Below are 5,346 nucleotides of genomic sequence, written 5' to 3'. Positions count from 1 at the left end.
ACTGGGCCAAGAAATATCTCAAGACTGATTTTTCTAAGGTTTTATGGCCTGATGAAATGAGAGTGAGTCTTGATGGGCCAGATGGATGGGCCCGTGGCTGGATTGGTAAAGGGCAGAGAGCTCCAGTCCGACTCAGACGCCAGCAAGGTGGAGGTGGAGTACTGGTTTGGGCTGGTATCATCAAAGATGAGCTTGTGGGGCCTTTTCGGGTTGAGGATGGAGTCAAGCTCAACTCCCAGTCCTACTGCCAGTTTCTGGAAGACACCTTCTTCAAGCAGTGGTACAGGAAGAAGTCTGCATCCTTCAAGAAAAACATGATTTTCATGCAGGACAATGCTCCATCACACGCGTCCAAGTACTCCACAGCGTGGCTGGCAAGAAAGGGTATAAAAGAAGAAAATCTAATGATATGGCCTCCTTGTTCACCTGATCTGAACCCCATTGAGAACCTGTGGTCCATCATCAAATGTGTGATTTACAAGGAGGGGAAACAGTCCACCTCTCTGAACAGTGTCTGGGAGGCTGTGGTTGCTGCTGCACGCAATGTTGATGGTGAACAGATCCAAACACTGACAGAATCCATGGATGGCAGGCTTTTGAGTGTCCTTGCAAAGAAAGGTGGCTATATTGGTCACTGATTTGTTTTTGTTTGGTTTTTGAATGTCAGAAATGTATATTTGTGAATGTTGAGATGTTATGGTTTCACTGGTAAAAATAAATCATTGAAATGGGTATAAATTTGTTTTTTGTTAAGTTGCCTAATAATTATGCACAGTAATAGTCACCTGCACACACAGATATCCCCCTAAAATAGCTCAAACTAAAAACTAAAACTTCCAAAAATATTCAGCTTTGATATTAATGAGTTTTTTGTGTTCATTGAGAACATGGTTGTTGTTCAATAATAAAATGAATCCTCAAAAATACAACTTGCCTAATAATTCTGCACTCCCTGTATATGAATTGATTATTAGAATCAGCATTACACTCAAAAAAATGAATCATGGCATAATTTATAATTATTTATTTGTATCCCTTTGATTTTATTTAAATAATATGTTTTTTAAAACGTATGTAGCCAGATTGCTTAGAGTCAATGTAAATTTGTTAATTCTGAAAACTATTAGATTTAATCAGTTAAAAATGATGAATATGGTTTAAATAGAGCTAGCTGTGGAACGAGCCATATTCAATTAGTTAAATTGTATGAGATTGGTTTGCATAAAGTTTAGTTTATGGAAAAGGGAAATGATGCCGATCCATACTCCAGTCGGTAGGTGGCAGTACTGCGCATAGACGTTTCTATGGTTATGCACCTACAAAGAAAAAGCAGCAGGAGCAGATGGAACTGATGGACCTGATTGTAAGGTAAGTTACATCTGTATCCATCGTATATTATTTGACTGTTTTCAGTGTTTATACATGTGTTAATAGTGCTGTTGATATCGTATTTTACTAATACCAATGCACTGACCATCAAATTTTAATTGAGTCCACTAGATAGCTTAACTTAACTTGAACATGGTGCTAATAAATAAAAGATAATGTTAGCATCTTTTTTTTAGCTACAAGTCCCTTGTCATTGGACAGTATTACACATATAACTAATTAAATCAAACCCAGTGTGATTTGTTTTGTATTTAGCCTATATGAATTTCCGTATTTTTTCCATTAATGCATGATTTTATTCAGAACTAATCTTATACTAGCTGTCTGAGATTATTGTTTGCTATATACTATCAGTATGGTCGCATGTCATTTTTTCTCTTTATAACTTTTTGAAAATGTACACTCCTCGCATTGTTGTCCTGCGGCAAAACATGAGGAGTCACATTGTAGACCAAACATAATGGTGGTGGTAGCCTATAAGAGAGTACTAATAATTCTCTAAAAATTAATCCTGGCTTTGTTATTTAATAAGCAAAAGTATGCATTTTGTTTTTAACTACAACTATTTTTCTTTTACAGATACCTATGGCACAAATGTATGGTGGACAACCTCCTAGACCTTGTATGTATGCTACAAAAATGTATTTACAATAGATAGAAAATTCAATACATTAAATTACTATCAATAAATCTCCGCTTGAAATGTTTATGATTTAACAAAAAGCATAACGTAACACGTGATCTTGTTTAATGAGAAGGTTATTCTGTTGTGTCCTTTTTCATCTTTATTTCAGGTTTGGAGTTCATGCGTATAACTATAGTTCCGCTGACATCAAAATACATCGGTCAACTGGACAAATACACAGATGACTTGATTTTCTGATTGACGGGTTTTCCGTCGCAAAGGAGGATATGCAGGACAGAATATCCTCACATAATGGCACTGACAGCTAAAGTAAGTGTGTTTTTATGTATTGCATCATATGTGCTACTGGTTACCCTTTTGCCTTATTTACGATAATTGTGTGTGTATACTTGGAGTTAGTAAAAAAATAAAATAATAAACTCTGTCAGTTACTACCCCTCATGTCTCTCCAACCCCTAAAACTTTAATTTATCTTTAAAACACAAATTAAGATATTTTTTAAAATATGAGAAATTTCTGTCTCTCCATAGACTGCTATGCAACTACCACTTTGATGCTCAAAAAGTTTGTAATGAGATCGTAAAACTAATTCATATGAATCGTGCTAAATTTTCTGAAGATTTTATTCACATATATTCATTCAAAAATGTACACATCAGTTGTGGTAGACAGAAACTCAAGCATGTTAGCTTGAAGTGTGAGAACCAATGAGGTTCATTCTCATGTTACGCAGCACGTTTGAGCTTCAGCGAGAACCAATGAGGTTTGTTCTCATGTGTCAAGCAAGTATGGTTAAGCTTCTGTTTATATTCGCTGATGAATGTTAATATGCAAATAAAAGCCCCTTCACAAAAGTCTTTTTTAGAAACTTTGGACTAAACCGCTCAATTCATATGGATTAGTTTTACAATTTCTTTATGAACTTTTTGAAGCATCAAAAAGTAGTTGTGTGGACTGGCAACAGAGTGACAGAAATCTTTGATTTCCTTAAAAATATCTTAATTTGCGTTCTGAAGATGACAGAATTTTAACTATCCTTTTAAAATTCAGCCTTATTTAATCTAAGTTGATGACTAATTTCATGTTTTGTTTTTTCTTATGCTTATCTGAGAATAAAGACCTAAACATCAAGCGTGACTGTATCGTGAGGTGCCTGAATATGTGGTAAGTGTGTGTCAACCTTCTCTCTTTGTTATAAATGTAAATATAAATGGTTAGTTCACCCAAATTTTGTGATGATTTACTCACCCCCAAGTTGTTCCAAACCTGTATGAACTTCTTCTGTTGAACACAACAAAAGAAGATATTTCAAAGAATTTTAGTAACCGAACGGTTGACTGTAGGCATTGACTTCCATAGCAGGAAAATGGTTATAGTCAACTGTCTGGTTACCAGCATTCTTAAAAATATAATATTTTGTGTTCAACAGAAGGAATATATGGGTGCATTTGTGGGTGAACTATCCCTTTAACGTTAATTTTGAAATTTGCAACAATTAAACAACTTTGATTGGTTGGCTTGCAGGTTGACAAAATTAGCGTAGTATATTGGTGGAACATTTTAAGGGTATGGACTAGCTGTCTGAGTTTTTTCCCCTAAGGTGATGAGTGCTTTTGCAAACTGGATGGTAAGACAAATGGGTGATCTGTGTTCAGGTCTTTCTGGTTGTATTTGTGAGTTTTGAAAAGTGTTCCATTTATTTTACATGTATACAGTTTATTGTGTCTACATATCTGAAATGTCAGTTTGCTAAACAATGTGCCTTTAATATTTCTGAATTTAAAAATATGACTGTCATTGGGACACAACTCAATCTCTTTGTCTATTCTCCAGGACTGTGAAAGTGAAGAGGCTGAATCTGGGATTGCACAGACAACAACAGGAATATATGCCATTCGGGGCGTTCTGGAAGGGATTCAAGTTCGGCAAAACCTGCAAAGTGTCACGCTTGGATGCTTTTTGGACTGATGTATGCCCTTAATTGCAATTCAAAAATATTGCATGTCACAGATTTGTAAAAATGTTTGTGTAATGTAAACAAAAGTTATCATTGAATCAGATGTGATCTGATTTATCTGTCTACCTCAAGTTATGTCTTTCTGTTATCTGTCTACCTCAAGCACAGTTCTTGAGCAAATGTCTTATTTCTGCACTTTGTAATTTTCTTTCATATATTTGTGAAATGAGTTTGTTTTTGGCAAAAAACAGTTTAAAGTATTCAGCCTTGAAGCAATAAATAAATAAATATATATAAAAAATGTTAAACAAGGTGGTCTGGCCATTTTTGTATGTTGTGGGGGGTGGGGGGGAATAAATATAAAAAAAATACATATGACTTTAAAATACATTGGGTTTATGATTAAAATTACTTAAATGGGAAGCATTTTAAGTAAATAGGGTTTATTACATAATCCAAAATCCTGTTTCTTATTTATTTAAAACAAATTGGATTTATTGAAACTTTTACATAAATCTCATTCTTAAACGTTTGATTTGTATATGACTTACACATACATATCACATAAAGTTTATTACTTTCTTTATGTAAAAAATATGTAATCAAAATGGATGGAAAATTTATATGCAATCAAAATACATAAATCTTATTTATTGGGCCTAAATTTTTTTTTGAGTGTAGATTGTCCAAATATAATACAATTTATATTTTCTAAAAAAATATATAAAAAGTCTGCTAACAAATGATACCTACCATTTGACTGTCCTTGCTATGGTTTTGGAGTTGTGAGTCTTTAAAGTTGTCTATGTCATTCAGACAAAAAACAGGCCTTAAGGGGTTAAATCAGGATGAGTGAGGTCAGGATTAAAACAAGAACAAATATCTGCTAATGGGGTCAGAAAAATCTACCTAATTCAAAGTGGAAACAACACCGTTGTTCTTGTTTTAAGCACAAACTCACTTCATTTTTTAGAATTTTTCAGTCATTTTGCTTCTCAATTAATTGCATTGTTTGTGAGCATATTGGGTAATTGTGTGTTTTATTTGTGATGACGCAGCCACATTGAGCTATTTTCATGATTTATCACATTTTTTATGTGGTTCAGATACAATAATATTTTGAGTTTGTATTTATTAAACAAATTTCCTTCAGTGTATCAACTCAAATTTTTAATTTCAATAAACTCAAAATTTTAAGGCAACCAGGTTACTTACTTCTTTAAGTTAAACCAACAAAAAACAACAAAAAAATGTACAGTGTAGGATAAAGGACTATTTGAGTACTAAATGCACATGTGATGTTATTGAGTGCTGCTGGTGGTTTTGTTGAGATGATGTTAAAGTGTTAAAAATG

At 33.7% G+C, this 5,346-nt stretch overlaps 1 long non-coding RNA gene across 2 annotated transcripts; it reads left to right on the top strand.

Moving 5' to 3' along the window:
• Window positions 1–1,130: 1,130 nt before the first annotated feature.
• LOC137045098 (uncharacterized) lies at window positions 1,131–4,298 on the top strand. Of its 2 annotated transcripts, XR_010898687.1 has the most exons (5): window positions 1,138–1,368; window positions 1,969–2,011; window positions 2,184–2,344; window positions 3,147–3,199; window positions 3,869–4,298. It is a non-coding gene; the product is annotated as an uncharacterized lncRNA (long non-coding RNA). The 2 variants fall into 2 exon arrangements; XR_010898686.1 differs by having other exon boundaries at window positions 1,131–1,368; window positions 2,184–3,199.
• The last annotated feature ends 1,048 nt before the right edge of the window (window positions 4,299–5,346 follow it).

Source organism: Pseudorasbora parva, chromosome 17, assembly GCF_024679245.1.
Source record: "Pseudorasbora parva isolate DD20220531a chromosome 17, ASM2467924v1, whole genome shotgun sequence".
NCBI classification, from domain to species: Eukaryota; Metazoa; Chordata; class Actinopteri; order Cypriniformes; family Gobionidae; genus Pseudorasbora; species Pseudorasbora parva.
Note: the sequence above shows the minus strand (reverse complement) of the source record. Positions and strands in the feature narration are given on the sequence as shown.